This window comes from Esox lucius, chromosome 20 (assembly GCF_011004845.1).
Source record: "Esox lucius isolate fEsoLuc1 chromosome 20, fEsoLuc1.pri, whole genome shotgun sequence".
Classification (NCBI taxonomy): Eukaryota; Metazoa; Chordata; class Actinopteri; order Esociformes; family Esocidae; genus Esox; species Esox lucius.
In genome coordinates, this window is record NC_047588.1 from 33,819,874 (window position 1) to 33,838,215 (window position 18,342).

An 18,342-nucleotide genomic window follows, 5' to 3' on the forward strand; every position below is an offset into this window, starting at 1 on the left:
TTCAATTAATGATGTCAGTCTGAAAGAGAACTCCATATTGTAGTTTCATGTAGGGTTTTTAGATGATCTATCTTTTTACATAATTTATATATACATACGAAATATACGTTATTTCATTAGCTTCTTTATAACCATTATTAGTTCAGTGCAAAGGTTTTGCTGTCATCTCTTAGGAAATCTACGTCTCAAGAGAAACTTTGCGAAGGTGAGTCTCATGATTGCGTTTGTGTTTATCATTGCTAATGTAACGCTATGTGTAGCCTCTACTCTATCGTTGTTAAGTAGTGACCTATTATTTTAGACAACCGACAGTCTTTTAACCGCTGTTACACTTTTCGTTTTGTTCGTGCTACTTCCACATATCTTCAGTTTGTCTCACAGAAGACTATATCTTGCTGTGAAGCGACTACTTCATCTTTCCTACTGGCTGCATTGCACGGTAGAATAGGTTGTACTCTTGTGACAGGTGGCCTTATGATTTGCATACTCGAAAACTACTGACCTCAATATTGATACTGCTCGGCTGAATAGAATACCTTTACTGTTTTCATTTGGTTGCGATATGCCTTCGTGACAGTGACATTCATGTTTTAAACTGCTTGGGAGAGACCTCTCTTAGAACTGTTATGAAAACTTGACTGTGGAGTTGTGAGACTATAAGTATAGTTGCTTTTTAATACTTACAGATTTTCATCAGGATTCCCCGTGCCGTGATTCCTGTACTGTTTCCATGGAAACTTCTTAAATGGAACAGACTGTTAGTGCATGATACATATATTCCACCCATCGTTACTGTACACATAATAACTTAAATATTACAGTCATCAGGGACCAAATCGAAGCAACAAATCTGTCACTGAGATCCCAAGGTTTCAATAGTGCAGTGTGCCTTTATTAGTACTGACATAAACCCTCCAGCACACTGTCAGTGTGTTGTGTGTTGTGTGTTGTGTGTTGTGTTGTGTTGTGTGTGTGTGTGTGTGTGTGTGTGTATGTTTTTTTGCCTCTGGGTGTATGTGCATTGGGATTTCAGTGCAGTGCTTGGGATTTCAGACTGTGATCATAATAGATCATTGATTTCGGTGGTATACTGTACTTGTCAGTGGCTCCTTGTCATCATTATACTAACTGGAAATCTACATGAATGAAAGCATTCATGCATTGTAAATTGCCATGTCTCAGACCTGAGAAAGCACTTGATTGTAGATTGTGGTAGGCTACATTAAAATTCAACACATAACGTGGACAGAACATGTAACAGCACTCTGCTCAGGCAGATAAGAGTTACTGCTGTAACTGAGGGAGAGATCCGGCCAGCCTCTCCAATGCTGGTCAGGTCAGTCACTTCAACAATGTGGCCTTTATTTCCGATGCGGTATGCGTTATTTTGGAAAGTGGGATAACTGATTGAATGCGGCTATACATTCAGTTTGTTTGAACAAAGTGTCATTCAGCGAGGGCAGCATAAACTGCTCATTGGTTTGTTGGCGGAGGGAGGGGGGGGGCATCCTGAATGGAAGAATGTCCTTTACAGGGCTCTGGTCAAAATGACGGCCCTATGTAGGGAATAGGAACTCATTTTCAATGGCCTCGTGGGTATGTAGGTGTTTTGTATGGTTCCTTTGCTAGTTTTGCTCCCAGCTCCTGATCTTCCTTCGGTGACCTTAACATTTTTTCGCAACACTGTTTAGCTCAGATACATTTTAAGTGTGTCTATGTTTGCGCAAGCATGCTCTCTGGACCCTAATGAGGAAACCTACAGCACACTTCTCATATAGCCGCCTCTAGACCTGAAAATCACCAATATCCTAGACACACAAAACTGTGAGAGACTGCGATGCAGTGGAGCTCAGCGCTTGAGGTCACCTTCACTGTTTACGCCCCCTGAACAGCTTTAGTTCACCCTTGTCCTCTACAATAATCCTTCACAGACATGGAATCCATAGGTTGTGATTATAATAACACAGTGTCCTTGGAAGGTATTCAGTACATTTCACTATCTCCCCATTTTGTTGTGTCATAGACACAACCGCATTTTATAATTGATTGAATATATTTGCTTTGCCATCAATCTACAGACAATACCCCATAATGACAAAGAGAAAACCTGTTCCTATAAATGTCTGCAAACCTATTGAATATGAAAAACTGAATGATGTCATATAAGTAAGTATTCAGACCCTTTGCCACGACACACCAAATTGTGTCCTTTGATCATCCTTGAGATGCCTATAAAACTTGATTAGAGTCTCCCTGTGGCGAATTCAGTTAATTGAATAGAGGCACACATGAGGTCCCACAGTTCACAGTGCATGTCAGAGCAAAAACCAAGCAATGAAGCCCAAAACATTATCCTTCAACATCCCAGAGCGAATGTTGTTGAAGTGTAGTTCTGGGGGAGAGTTATGAAGAAATTGCTGAAGCATGAAATGGAGCAGAGTAGGCTCCGTCGTTGTAAAATGGAAGAAGTTTGGAACCACCAACGGTTGTCCTAGAGCTGGCTGTCAAAATAAGTAACCAGGACCAAAGGTAGCAAAACAAGAACCCAGAGGCAACTGACAGACTTCACGAGTTCCTCTGCAGAGATGGGAGAAGCTGTCAGAACAGAAGGACAAACATATCTGTAATATTCCATCAATCAGGCCTTTATGTTTGAGTGGCTGGACAGAAGTCATTCCTGAGGAAAAGCCACCATGACATGCCGCCTGAAGGACTGATAGCATGAGGAAAAAGATTCTCTCAAAATCAGGTGTGCGACGATTGTAAAGCCACAACCCCGCAGACCAAAGCAGACCCAAAGGTGCTTCTACAAAGTACTGAATATAGGGTATGAATACCTATGTACATGAGATACACTATATGGCCAAAAGTATGAGGACACCCCTACTAAATATCCTGTTCAGGTGTTCCAGCCACACCTATTGCTCACAAGTGTATAAAATCCATCACATAGCCATGATATCTCCATAGACCAACACTGGAGGGACAATGGGTCGTACTGAAGAGCTAAGTGACTTTAAACATGGCGCAGTCGTAGGACACCACCTCTGCCATGAGTCAGTTTGTGAAATGTCTGCCCTATTAGATCTGCCCCTGTCAACTGTAAGTGGTATATTTGTGAAGTGGAAGTGCCTAGGAGTAACAACAGCCCAGCCAAGTGGTAGACCATGCCAACTCAGAGGCGGGCCGCTGAGTGCTGATGCGTGCAGTGTGTGAAAAACGCCTATGATCTGTTGCATCAATCGCCACACAATTCCAAATTGCCTCTGGAAACAACATTAGCACAAACACTTGGGTTGGGTGCTGCACAAAATAGGTTTCCATGGCTGAGCGGCTGTATACAAGCCTCATATCAACGTGCGCAATGCCAAGCGCCAGCTGGGGTGGAGTAAGGCACGCTGCCGCCTGGACTCAGTGCAAACACGTTCTCTGGAGTGATCACTTCACTATCTGGCAGTCTGATGGACGAGTCCGGATGGGGCAGTTGCCAGGAGAACACTACCTACCAGAATGCATAGTGCCCACTGTAAAGTTTGGTGGAGGAGGGATAATGGTCTGGGGCTGTTGTTCGACGAGGTTGGTGTGAAGGAACTCGTGTGGCCTGCACAGACCCCTGACCTGAACCCCACTGAACACCTTTGAGATGCCCATGGTTTTGGAATGGGACGTCCACCAAGCTCATACAGGTGTGATGGTTGGGTGTCCGCATACTTTTGGCCATATAGTGTATTTAAATGTAGTATTTTAGCAAGAAATTATGCATTTTTGCTCTTCCCAGCATCAGCTGCCTCTGTCGATCCCTAAGTTCCATGTTCTTTCCAACAGCAGCGTCTGTCTTTACCCCTCAGTTCCATGTTCTTCCCAGAAGCAGATGCTGCATCAGTCTAGTATGTTTGACCCCTGGAGGCTAGATGACTACTGCAATTTTCCAGGTCAGCTAGCTGCTCCCTGTCTGTCTGCATTCTGCTGCATTGACCTCGCTGCAACAGATGTTTCCTACAACCTACTCAGGGGTCCAATAGCACCCAAATCCCTATATTGTGGACTGCTTTTGACCAGAGTGCTATGTGCACTATGTAGACAATAAGGTGTCATCTATGAGACAGTCATAACCATAGATCAGGATATCAGCCGCACCCAGAATGAAAACATTATACATAAAACTAAAATAAGAAATACATATTCTGTAAATAGAGAATTTGCCGATTAACATACAGTATTTAGAAATGTACAAATGTATGTCACTTGTTAAATCAAAATAAAATTGTAGTTTATTCAAAAAGTACCACCTCCCTAGACAAAATGCCAAAGCTTAATGTTTGGGCATTTTATGCTTTATTAACAGAGAATAGATTGTGGGAAAGGTAGAGCAGAAAGTGTTCTGAAAAAGCTCTAGGCCAGAGTCAAACCCATACAACAGTGGTATATGTTCCCAATATGCAGTTTTGGGAACATATGGGCAGTACAATGACGATGTCATAGTTACAGTAGGCAAGTTACAATGGATTCTAATGTGTGAATTCAGTGTCATCCCTGGTAAAGTGCTTGTGTGTGGATGGTGTGTGGTATTCCACATCGATTTACTTCCAGTGTGGATCTACAGTACCTAGCATGGATATATCCAATAACAAACCACGTTTGTGACAAGCTTAGTGTTACTCTATGACCTATAGTGTGTTTTTAAAGAGACAGACAGGACATTTGTGAAAGTAGGTGACCGATGTGCAGGCACGTGGATGAGCAGAGCAGCTGTTGACAACACCCATAATGCACCCATGCAGCTGTTGCCTTCTTCTGCGAGGGCGGGTGCCTGCATAATACATGCCGGTCAGAAATGGAGTCTAAATTCAAAGGCCCCCTACCCCCTACATAGTACACTACTACAGCACCCGGCTCTGCTCTGGTAACAAGTTCTGTACTATGTGGGGAATAGGCTACCATGTTTGGGTTCAGCCGTTAACGGGAGCGATTTCAGACGTGGGTAACAACAGCCTAACTGGGGGTGGGTTTATTTTGGTACTCCGATCTGTTAGGTTTCTGCATTTTGTGATTGGGCTATTTCACGAAATGAATACTTTTTGCGTTGCTTGGATATTTTCAGTAAAACTGGGCGTCTCCGTCACTGGAGCACTTGGACTGGGTGGCTTTACCCTCGTTGTGCTCAAGCGACTCCTCTTGGTGGGTAGGGCTCACAAGCTACGTTTGTCGCTATGGATATTCTGCAGAGATACAAAAACAAAGAGTAGTACAGTAGTACTGTACGTTATATTTATTTTGTTATTCACAAATAAGATACTAACTTTGCCTCCAATTGCCATGTGTGGCCTGGTATATTTGCCTACATCTCAGAGGATCTTGTGACATTTGGTGGGTGTTGTTTGTTTTGTTTAACAAATAAATCACTTATTGTTGTGCAGATAATGTCATGAAGCTTACTGAAAAAATATGGATGACTATTGTTTTTGACTTTGCGATGTCGTTCCAATCAACTATGGCTGTTGACCTAACCCTAACCCATTAATAGAATGAATCGCCGCGTGGCCCACTCTACATTGCTAACTTTGCTAAATCTACAGTGTGCATCCATAGTAAACTCATCTATGTGCATTCATTCTGGAGCTGCAGAAACCTGTAGTGTAGCAATGGGTAAAGGTTTACTACCTAGAATATTACTGTGGGGATATTATAAGCTACATGATAATTTAATATCTAAAATTCTGAGTCCATATTGTTTGTAAAAAACACGTATGCATACGTGATCATAATATCCAGGTAGTCCATCAAATGTTCTATTACGCCATAAGTGTCTAAAACACACCAGAGCAAACACACCAGAGCAAACACACCAGAGCAAACACACCAGCGCAAACACACCAGCGCAAACACACCAGCGCAAACACACCAGCGCAAACACACCAGCGCAAACACACTAGCGCAAACACACTAGCACAAACACACTAGCACAAACACACTAGCACAAACGGGTGCTAGGAACACCCGTTAACCATAGACGTTTAACTCGTTTAACGACACAAGTTGTCGGGAGCTCTCATTAATGAAATCAATAGTGAATAGTTCAATTTGGGACACAGACTTGGTTTCTCTCTGGGATGTTTGTCATTCTGTTTCCAGCAGTTTAATTGCTTTTCAGGTAGTGATCAAATCCCATCTCTCACCCACAGCCCTTTGAAGCAGCATGCTTTGGCATTTCTCTTTGTAGACCCAATGTCATTATTTCTCTCTCCATTTCATGTGCTGAAACGCCCCTTTTCTCAAATGACACCTGACTCCCTATGTAGTACACCACTGATCCTACCCCTCTGGTCAGAAGTAGGGCGTTATATAGGGAATAGGTTGCCTTTTGGGACTTGCCTTTTGGGACTTACAATTGACCTCAGTATGAAGAGATGATAAAGATGCCCAACTCAAGAAGCTTCTAAACATCTACTGCACTGAAGGTGGTGGGAGATGTTGGTCGCTTCACAACCTGAAGCTTAAGTAGCTTTTATAGGTCATTTATTTGGACAAAGGGAGGATTCATGTGAAAAGACTATAATTTTTTTCACAGGTAGATATAAATGTAAAATGTACTTATATCAACAACTATAACAATTAAAAATACTACCTTATAAATACTTGCTTCCTGTATTTCAGTTTTGATTTTGTTCCAGGCGGATCAGCGAATATTCACTTCAAAATATTTTGTTCCAGTAAGTACTAAGTTGTCAAGCCAGGATTCAGTGCAGTTAAAAAAAAAAAGCTCTACAATACATACTTGCTACAAAAGTTTGAAAATGGATTTATAATGGACATAAAAAAAACGTGCATTATTAAAGAACTGGAGATCTGGCATTCTTTAAATGGAGCCTTTTAATAATTCACAAGATTCTTGTCCTAGAAAACAGGGAGGGACGTCACCTCCCAATGGCCTATTGTTTTAGTAAAAAGTTTTGTGGATGTAGCGGACCACCTATAGCAAACCTACGGTAAATGCAGAGTGGTCTGCAGGCTGAATAAAGGTCTCCCTCCCCATCCTTGCTTTGTTCTAACATGGTGACTTTTGGGGCTAGTCAGTAACAGAGCTCTGTCACAACATTTGAATATTTCATTGCAGAAAAACATCTGTTGGTTACTTTTAGCCAAAGCCTTGACGAGTTGGTTGAGAGATTCTGGTCGTATGTTGTGCATATAACTGTCCCTAACTGTCCGTAAACTGGAAAAAGAAATGGATGGTAGTTATGTTACTTTCATCACCACTTGCCTATAGTACTTAAGAGCATTTGGTAGCTTTACATATGCCATATGCCATTTATACCATCTTCCATCCTAGTTTAGATATCTTTCCATGTGAATATGTCCATTTGTGGCATTTTTTTTTTCAGTGAGCGATTTAGTGAACAGTAGTAGGAATTATTTTTACAGTAGTAGTAGTAGTAGCATGCATTATTAACAGTAGTAACAGAAGTAGTAGCATGCGTTGTTATCAGTAGTTACAGTAGTATTAGTAGAAGTAGTATCAGTAGCATATATAATTAACAGTAATAGCAGTAGTTTTAGTAGTAGTAGTAGCAGTAGCATGCATTATTAACAGTAGTAGCAGTGGTTTTAGTAGTAGTAGCAGCAGTAGTTTTAGTAGTAGTAGCAGCAGTAGTATTAATATTAGTAGCAGCAGTAGTAGTAGTAGTAGCAGCAGCAGTAGTAGTAGCAGCAGCAGTAGTATGCATTATTAACATTAGTTGTTGTAGCATTTATTTTTAACAGTAGTAGCAGTAGAATATATTATTAATAGTAGTAACAGTAGTCATATTAGTAGCAGTAGCATGCATTATTAACAGTACTAGTAGTAGTAGTAGTAGTAGCAGTAGTATGCATTATTAACATTAGTTATAGTAGTAGTCGCAGCAGCAGTAGTATGCATTATTAACATTAGTTGTAGTAGCATTTATCTTTAACAGTAGTAGCATTAGTAGCAGTAGAATATATTATTAATAGTAGTAACAGTAGTCGTATTAGTAGCAGTAGTATGCATTCAATCAATCAATCAATCAAAATTTATTTATAAAGCGCTTTTTACAACAGCAGTTGTCACAAAGTGCTTTACAGAGACACCCGGCCTTAAACCCCAAGGAGCAAACAACAGCAGTGTTGAATTTCAGTGGCTAGGAAAAACTCCCTAAGAAGGTCGAATTTTAGGAAGAAACCTAGAGAGGACCCAGGCTCAGAGGGGTGACCAGTCCTCTTCTGGCTGTGCCGGGTGAGATATTAAGAGTCCAATTGGAATAATAAATACATTTCTCTTGGCTAAATCCAGAGTATATTCGATTTTAGACTAGGTCAGAAGTATGACCAGGTGGACAAGGACAGGAACAGCAACGGTCCCCCCAAACCAGGTATGCATTATTAACAGTACTAATAGTAGTAGTAGTAGTAGTAGTTGTATGGAATATTAACAGTAGTAACAGTAGTATCAGTAGCATGCTTTATTATCAGTAGTAACAGTAGTATCAGTAGCATGCATTATTAATAGTAGTAGTAGTAGTAGTAGTAGTAGTAGTAGTAGTGTAGCATGCGTTGTTCAGTAGTAAAATGCAGTACATTGTGTAGGACATATGGTGTCATTTGGGATGAATCCATGGATCCCAGTGCTCTTCTCCATTGTCTCTCATGGCTCAGCAGATTCTTAATACAAATGGAAGGCAAAAAGCGCCAGCTGTAAGTCATAATCATGTTTTATATATAAATATATATTCATGCTGTTAACTACTACTAGAATGACACAAAAGGACTGGCTAAAAACGTAATGACTGCTGTAGTGGCATATTCCTGGGAGCATTTGCTTCCTCCTAAGTGGAACAAAACAGCAAACAGAACACAACACAACTACTAAAGTGTCTGTTCAAGTTGATGTGTTCTGTCTTCGTTCGGTTAGTGCGTGAAAGTGAATCTATTACAATTCAGTGTCCATATGACTGTCAGGCTCAACTGCAACCCAGAATCTAACGAGGGATGGAGGAATTCCATCCAACTGTGTCTGAGCAAGAGAGAAAGAGAGCAGAAAAAAAACATGCTCCACAGAGGCCCAGGCTTCACAGTGCTTGGGTCTGGGAGTGCCCGTCTGCAGTCAGATCCTTTTCAGAGAGAGGGGAGATAGGGAGAAATATCAGTGACCGACCATAGAAAAGGGAAGCTATAAAAATATATAACTATAGCTACCCACAGAAGAGAATGTATGTGGCCACTGCACAGCTGCAGAGGTGGAAATAGAGATGGAGGTGGAAATAGAGATGGCAGGTGGAGACATGCATGGAGGTGGAGACAGAAATGGCAGGTGGAGACATGCATGGAGGTGGAGACAGAAATGGCAGGTGGAGACATGCATGGAGGTGGAGACAGAAATGGCAGGTGGAGACATGCATGGAGGTGGAGACATGCATGGAGGTGGAGACATGCATGGAGGTGGAGACATGCATGGAGGTGGAGACATGCATAGAGGTGGAGACATGCATGGAGGTGGAGACAGAAATGGCAGGTGGAGACATGCATAGAGGTGGAGACATGCATAGAGGTGGAGACATGCATGGAGGTGGAGACATGCATGGAGGTGGAGACATGCATGGAGGTGGAGACAGAGATGGAGGTGGAGATAGAATGTGTGTATGCAATAAATGTGTGTATGTTATATACAGGTGCTGGTCATAAATTTAGAATATCATTAAAAAGTTGATTTATTTCAGTAATTCCATTCAAAAAGTGAAACTTGTATAATGTATACATTCAATCCACACAGACTGATATATTTCAAGTGTTTTTTTCTTTTAATTGTGATGATTATAACTGACAACTAATGAAAACAACATATTCAGTATCTCAGAAAATGTGAATATTGTGATAAGGTTCAAAATTGAAGACACCTGGTGCCACACTCTAATCAGCTAATTAACCCAAAACACCTGCAAAGGCCTTTAAATGGTCTCTCAGTCTAGTTCTGTAGGCTACACAATCATGGGGAAGACTGCTGACTTGACATTTGACACCTTGCACAAGGAGGGCAAGACACAAAAGGTCATAGCTAAAGAGGCTGGATGTTCACAGAGCTCTGTGTCCAAGCACATTAATAGAGAGGCAAAGGGAAGGAAAAGATGTGGTAGAAAAAAGTGTACAAGCAATAGGGATAACCGCACCCTGGAGAGGACTGTGAAACAAAACCCATTCAAAAATGTGGGGGAGATTCACAAAGAGTGGACTGCAGCTGGAGTCAGTGCTTCAAGAACCATCACGCACAGACGTATGCAAGACATGGGTTTCAGCTGTCGCATTCCTTGTGTCAAGCCACTCTTGAACAAGACACAGCGTCAGAAGGGTCTTGCCTGGGCTAAAGACAAAAGGGACTGGACTGCTGCTGAGTTATGTTCTCTGATGAAAGTAAATTTTGCATTTCCTTTGGAAATCAAGGTCCCAGAGTCTGGAGGAAGAGAGGAAAGGCACAGAATCCACGTTGCTTCAAGTCCAGTGTAAAGTTTCCACACTCAGTGATGCTTTGGGGTGCCATGTCATCTGCTGGTGTTGGTCCACTGTGTTTTCTGAGGTCCAAGGTCAACGCAGCCATCTACCAGGAAGTTTTAGAGCACTTCATGCTTCCTGCTGCTGACCAACTTTATGGAGATGCAGATTTCATTTTCCAACAGGACATGGCACCTGCACACAGTGCCAAAGCTACCAGTACCTGGTTTAAGGACCATGGTATCCCTGTTCTTAATTGGCCAGCAAACTCGCCTGACCTTAACCCTATAGAAAATCGATGGGGTATTGTGAAGAGGTAGATGCGATACACCAGACCCAACAATTTTTCTTTTTTGAGAAGGTATGTTTATTAGTGTACAATACTACAGCTGTTATTTTTGTTCCTCATTTTTCACTGCAATGGATCTATTTAGTATTGAAGTCTGTACATATAGGCTGTTGAATAAGCCTGGCCTGAAAATGTGTAGGCACTTGCAATACAAAATAGTTTCTGGACTTTTAAGAGATTCTTGATTGAAGATTGTTTCTGATTATGGTATATGACTAGTTGATGATAGGATTGGTCACTCATGCTTTATAATGATTAATGATTGATATTGATAATGTTATATGCTGGCAACTGACACTAACTATGGTATACCTGCCTATGTAATGATACGATAACCCATTAAAAGTGAGCAACACGTGAATATAGAAGTAACTAAGTAATGTTACTATTAACTTTATGGGAAACTGTGACTACTAACTGTAATTAATCACTTTTAAAAGTAATGTTCCCCAACACTGAGTGTGATATGCTTGGAATTTGCATTATTACTTTGGCAATTTTAACAAGTGTTTACACACCAATGACGACATTTAATGAATTGAGATAGAGGAAGAGAAAAATGCGGGGCTGAGGAGGATGTGGGTAATTGACAGGATGTGAATAAACTGTCTATTGTCAGCCAGTACGACGTGGCCAACCATCGTGCATCTAACTGTAGCCTGTTAGGCTTAAATGAGGAGACAAACCCTTGGTCTCTGTCAACCTCCCTCGACCCTGTTTCAAGTGATCCAGAGACGGAGCGGTAGGGCTCTGAGGGTCTCCATCTCTGGGCAGAAGATACCTTCCAACCCCATTGAAAACCTTCATTTCAAACTGCTCAAATGTGAAAGCGAAGGCTGCTTCCGCACTGAGCTCTCCAACCATAGCCTGGTCTGATTTAGACTGGGAGGGCTGTGTCCACATGCTGAGCGTCAAAAGGCTCATGAGGAGCAACTCCCACTTGTGGAGGCTTTTTTTTTTTTAACTCTCTCTCTCTCTCTCTCTCTCTCTCTCTCACACACACACACACCCACACACACACTGTCTTTGTATCTCCCTCTCTGTGTCTCACAAAGACACCCAGCCACACACATTTATATTTTTTTATAATTACAGCGGACAATTTGATCCAGAGCAACTGACTTTAGTAAATACACACATACACACACACACACACACAATCATAGGCCAGCGGACTCAACTGCCATTATCCCCCTGGTCATGAATATGTTCTAATGAAGAATGCAGGATCCCACAATGGGGCCTGGCAGATTGGATATCCACTTGAGGCTGTCGCCGTGCTGTACTGTCCTAGTATGTGTATGCATGTGTGTTTTCACCCCCTCTCCTCACCCACAGTGGGGCCAGAGGGAGATTCTTTACTCCCTTCTGCGCTTATTCCAACTTCTAGTGCTTTTGTTGGAGGACAAGGGATATTAAACAATTTAGATAGATTTCAGATACAGAATGCTTTCTTCAGTGCACATTAGTCAGAGGGTGAGGCCTTCCTCTCACAGCATAGTGCATGCATGGGTTGGGAGTTGTTTGACAGATTGCAGCCTGTAGCAGCTAGCTCTTGTCTTCCTCAGTAATCACATTGGGTGGATCACCAGCTGGGCTGGGCTGCAGAGAAGTTCTTTTTGGATTTATCTGGTTGCTGTTTCTCAATCACAATACGATACCCGTCGATCTCTTGTCAGCCCCACTCTTGTCAGCTGCTCCGGTCTGTCCTACCATTACATCAGGCATGTGCACAGGTAAGGCTCAACCTTTGCAGAGCACATGCCCCTTTGCTAACTAGTGCCCTTTCCAGTTGACATGTCCCCGTCCGCATTGGTGACATGCGTGCTTTGCGTCGACGGGCATGCTTTGCTTCTTTTTCTATCCGTGTCGCTGACTCCAACTCATCGTCCATCTGTGTGAGCCAACAACTCCACCCACTTATTCAGTTTCAGCACATGCCCCTCGGGAGGTCTGTGCACGGTACTGCGTTACATTCTCTACTTTTGGACGTGCTGTAAGCAGTATATTTGTAAGGAGGCATAGGGAATAGATTGACATTTGGGATTCAGATGGACTCAAAGATGGAAGGTCAGGAAACGGGAAACAGGCTTCCAGAACATAAGAGCTTCAGACCTTATTGGATGCGGACCTTAGTATTTTACTGTATGTAAAATGAATAAGTTACTTTCATAGAAGGACCTGGACAAGGCAGTTGTGTCCTGACTTTTTGGCCTGATCACTGCCCTGTCTGATGTTCCTTTGCTTTGAGTTGGTGGTAATGTTTTATACAGCAACACACTCAAGGATAACTCTGTCTACGTAAAAGCCCTGACCCTCTCTCCCCCATCTCCCTCTCTCACTCTCACCCTCTCTGCCTCTCACCCTGTTTGTCTGCATTAACAGCTTCATGGAAGGACAGACACCCGCTGTGAAATGACAAACACACACACACACACACACACACACTTACTTTCAACCTTCCTTTGAACATAATAAAACGTCAGCATTCTCTCTGCACTGTAATGCTGTAGGAATACCATTAGTGTTGTTTTAGTGGAAACTATGAGATGCTAATTTGTGTCCCAACGGAAGACAACACTTGGTATTTGGACGGCATTTCATCCATTCCTCTGCCCAGAGTTCTGTGCTAAAATGCAGAAGTCCAAACCCTTCTGTCAATATTTCATGCCGACATCTCTAGATGGGTACAAGTATGTTCCAAAATGACTTATTTAGAAACACTTTGCATCCTTTTCGACCCATTTGGCTTTGGTCAATAGGGAATAGGGCATAATTTGGGATGAACCCAGTGCATCAGGTTCACTGTCCACCAGGTACTCAGGCAACATCCAACACGCAGTGGCCAAATCCTGGGCAGCCTCTCCTCCCTCATCTTACATTTTGATGTTCCAGGGACCTCCAAGGGACCTTGACACAACATTATGATGTTCCAGGGACCTTGACACAACATTATGATGTTCTAGGGACATCCAAGGGACCTTGACACAACATTTTGGTGTTCCAGGAATGTCCCAAGGACCATGTCAAAACCTATTGTTTTTCAATAGACAGTTTTCCAGTGGCCCACCACTCATGTATTTAAGGGAAACGTGTCAGGTCACAGGGGTGATCTAGGCTCTGTCTTGTCCCTTTACTCTGTGTACCATGTTAGCCGGGCGGGTTATCCATTCAGATGGGTAGCTAGAGAGATGGAGCTATTCCTGGGAGAGAAGTATTTCCAATGACGATGTTTGGTGATACATTGCGAAGTCAAATGCACGCAGACTCTCATCAAAGAGACGCACGCCATCTGTGTTCTGGATCATGGCCTCGGTCTTGGCTGTTCTATGAATGTGCACCCATTTACTCTTCTGAAGTACATAATTAGTGCCCTGGACCTAGTGGGGCCTTTGCAACATGATGTATGACCTGCCGTTGTTCCTTTCCTCAGATCGAGTCCCTTCAGTTAGGTGTGTGTGACATCACGGTGACCTGGGTCCTTTGTCTCTGCTACCAGTCCAATTACGGCTGTGTTTAGACAGCCTTTTTCAGGCAGGTTGCTATGCAGACACAAATCGTGGTCTGAGGCAGTCCTGTATTCCTCCGACCCTACAGCTTTGTGAGAAGACAAATTGGCTATTCGACACAGAGGCCGGACTACAGAGATAACACATAACAAATAGGAGCAGCCTATTCCCTATTTTGTGCCCTAAACCATAAAACTGCGGTACCCATTATAGGGAAGTGTGCCATTTGGGATGGTACCTGAGGTGTTATAAGGGGGTGTCTCTCAGCCTTGGTAAAGACTGCAGCCTGCCAGCCACCCACGTTGCTACCTTTTTAAAACTTCCTCATCAAACCAAACACAAGACTGTATAGAAAATAGGGATGGCTGGTTGTCCTCCGGTGAGGCAGATTCAATTTAATATCGAATACCTTTCGTTTTCACAATGCCATTTTATTAAATCTCGGTCCAGGAAAAATTATTCACACCTTGTATGGAGCACATAAGCTCCTTAAGTTTGTTCCCCTGTGGACAATTATCTGTGGATTCTGGTGATTTTGAACTCATTAACAGTCAAGCCACAACCTTTCTCCTTTGTCTCACCCTGAGCTACCAGGAAAAGAAGGTTAACTGGTTTCCAAGCCCAGATAGTTTTAATTATATTCTGTCCACGGCGGGTGAAATTTTAATACGGCACTGTTGCATCTGAAATTGCACCATATTCTCTAGATAGTGCCTAATTCTTCACAGTTTTTGCTCTCATTGTCACTCAGTTTATGAAAGAGCCAGGTCTAGTAGCGCAATATAGGAAATAGGCTGAGATTTAGAATGTATCCTAGCTGCATTGGAATGTCAGCTTCATACATGGCGGATGGAAAACCCATCTTTCAGACGAGCTGTGTGAGTGTGGTGTTTAAATAATGCAGTCAAGTTTACAACGGAAATACTCTCCTAGAGGTTTTGTAGGCAGCTCATCCATTTTTTATCCCTGTGCTTTCCTTTCCCCCACCGCGTCCTGAAACCAGGATATTCTTGTAGGCTTGGCTGTTCAGGCTTGTGAGATTTAGTCTTACATGACTGGAAAATGTCGGGCCAGAGTTCCCTTTTTTGTTTCCTTCTCGTAATTTATGGCCCGATCAAGCTTAAGGACCAAAATGGTTGGAAAGCCAGCGTTCAAACTAAGCCGCACGTGACGTGGGTATGAAAACCTTGTCACTTTGCAAGAGACGTACATGGTCAGTTCATGATCAGTAGCTAGCTCCTCTATCTCACTCTCTTTGTCCCATTGGCATGTTATGCATTTGTGGCATGTTCTCGTTGTTATAGGGGTTTGTATAAGACTTATATGTCTAAATTAGCATGATCTGCAAATGGGCTCTGCTGTCCATAAAACAGGGAGAAGGTAGCTCTATTGGTGGGGTGCCAGGACAGAGAACAGCTTTGACTGTGGGAGCTACTCTCCGGTACGGGTGGGATGACCAGGAGACCGGAGGTGGCCGAACGAAAAGCTTACGTCGGGGGAGTAGGGTTTCAGCATAGCCTGAATGTAAGGAAGAGCCAGTCCCTTATCCACTCCAGGCTAACATCATGGTCTTGGAGTTCACGCAAGCATCAACTGGAATCCAGTGGAGTGTAAAATGGAGTGGAGTGACATGGAGGAATTCTGGAATGTTGAACAGCAGACAGTCTGTCATGTTCTAGATAAGTTGCAGGGGTTTGATGCCCCAAATAGGAATACCAGCCACCAGAGAGAGATGCAGTGGTCCAGATAGGATTTGACGAGTCTGTGGTATTCTGGCCTACCCAAGAGGAAGAGCAGCTCTGTCTTGTTGATGTTGAGCTTGTCAAGGTTGAGCTCTTTCTGTCAAGGTTGAGCTCTTTCTGTCTATGTATCTCTCCTACTAAAAGTCTTTCTGTCTCATTTTCTGTGTCTCTCTCTATAAATCAGTTCTCAATTACTGTGTCAGAACCCCTGGAAATGTGTGTTTTGAAAGTGAGTTTCATTTTTGAATGTTTTTACCTCAAAGTTCCCAAAATTGACCTCAATGTATCTATCACTTCTCTGTGTGGGAATCACTGTGGGAGGCTTAGAGATTTTGTGTTTGATCTTTTAACTGTTGCATTTAACATCCAAGCTCAAGCACTGTCATTTCTGTAAACACCAATTTGTTCTCCAACAACGCTCTTTGTGGATTATTTTGTGAGTCATAGGCTGCTGAGTGTGCTGACTACTGCACACTAGGCCACCACAACCCACCTTATAGACATGCCAGGATGAATGGACTGTAGCCTACACATAGTAACACTGAGAACAAACTGAGAGGAATTCCCCCACAATGACGTGTGCTCTGGAAGAAAATTCAAAAAATGTTCACAGGTTGTCGTGGCTTGACTAAAACCAAGTTTTTAGCACATGATGAATTTACTTGAAAATGAATTTACCTGTTACTTCTGTTCTAAATCATCAAGTTTGATGTTGAGTGTGTAGTTTTGTGTCAGGGTAGAGGGACTCTTGATTGTTCTGTGGGTCCTTGGCCAACAACACCAGGTGTCCTTACATAAGATTGGATTTGTCCAAAATAACACACTAATACCTATAAAGTATGCCATCTTAAACTAAGTAGTGAGCTATATAGGAAAAGGTGTTTTATTTGGGACTCAACTAAACCAACCTTGCTAAACATGTGGGACAGGCTATTTTTAGGGGGAAAAGAAACCATTCATCTGTAAGACTCAGGCCCCAGTCTTTGCTCTCCATTTCATCACAGACTCTGTATTCTGTTTTTTCTTAAAACAAAAAGAAATGTCATCAAACTCAGGTAATTGTGAATTTGTTAATACTGAAGTAAGACATGTTTTTGTTTTTATTTTTCACCCTTTGCCATTCCTGATGTGCACATAAGAACCTAAAGGTTATTGACTCAAAACAGAAACCTGACCATCTGGATCCATATCCATTGAAACGCACAGCTGACCTGATTGCTGAGTCCGTGTATACAGTGTCGCTGCCCGGCATACAAATAGAAGCTGTCACCTATGATCTCGTTACTGTGTTTTGTTGACATCGATTTTAAAAAAGCTTTCCAGTTCACGGGCCCTTCCGCCCGGAAACAAACCTCAAAATGGCATGAAATCGCCCAAGCCTGTCTCTCCGAATGAGTTTAGGGCTGGCATTAACACTGTAATGGGCACTGATGAGGAAGGCTGGTCAGTGTTTTGATAAGTTGCATCACGTCTCTCATTTCTCAGTGCATTAAGGTTTGACTTGAAAGGAGTTTTCTGTTTGAATGTCTTTTGAAAGTGTGTGCTGTTACGTTGGTCTTTTAGAATACTTGGAAATCCTGGTAAAGAACCTGTAAAATGCCCCTCTCTAACACAAAGAGCTAGTCATCCGACAGACTTTCATGAGACATTATACCCCAGTAATCTCTCCTTTATCCCAAATTGTGCACTTGTTCATTTGACCTCATGGATTTCTTTCTCATTTCTTCTTAAGTGTGCACTTGTTCAATTACCCTCATGGATTTTCTCTCTTTTCCTCTAAAGTGTGCCCCTGTTCAATTAGCCTCACAGATTTCCCTGCAGCCAACAGTATGTGTACACCACTCCAATGCTTTTATGTTTGTTGGGAGCACACCCTTCAGGATCTCTCCCGGTCTCTGTCTGCACGATAGACCAGACGCTGCTGGAAGTGCTGTTAGACAGGGTCAGCCAGAGATCCCCTTTCCTCTGGTTTAATGAGATCCCAATGCCTGAGGGCTGTGATTAAGGACCTCGCTCTGCGTTGTGTTCTGTCTTTCTGATGAGATGTCAAAGAAGTGTCTTGACTGTTATCTCTAGAGATCCCACAGCACTTATGGTAGGAGCAGTGGTGTTAACCCCTGGTGTCCTGGGGAGTCTGGCCCTCATACTAATATGGCCTTCTGATCATAACCGGCTTGGCTCATTCATCCTCAGCCCTGTACCGGTTGTAAAGTACCACGGCTGATAACATGTATGCAATTAC

General features: G+C 42.6%; 1 protein-coding gene across 2 annotated transcripts in view; it reads left to right on the forward strand.

The window, feature by feature from the left end:
• Positions 1-18,342, forward strand: part of osbpl3b (oxysterol binding protein-like 3b) — a 72,555-nt gene continuing 54,213 nt past the window's right edge. For both annotated transcript variants that reach the window (XM_010884525.5, XM_010884526.5), the window contains exon 1: positions 1-205. The gene's annotated coding sequence lies outside the window, so the exon portion shown is untranslated. The remainder of the gene's footprint in view (positions 206-18,342) is intronic.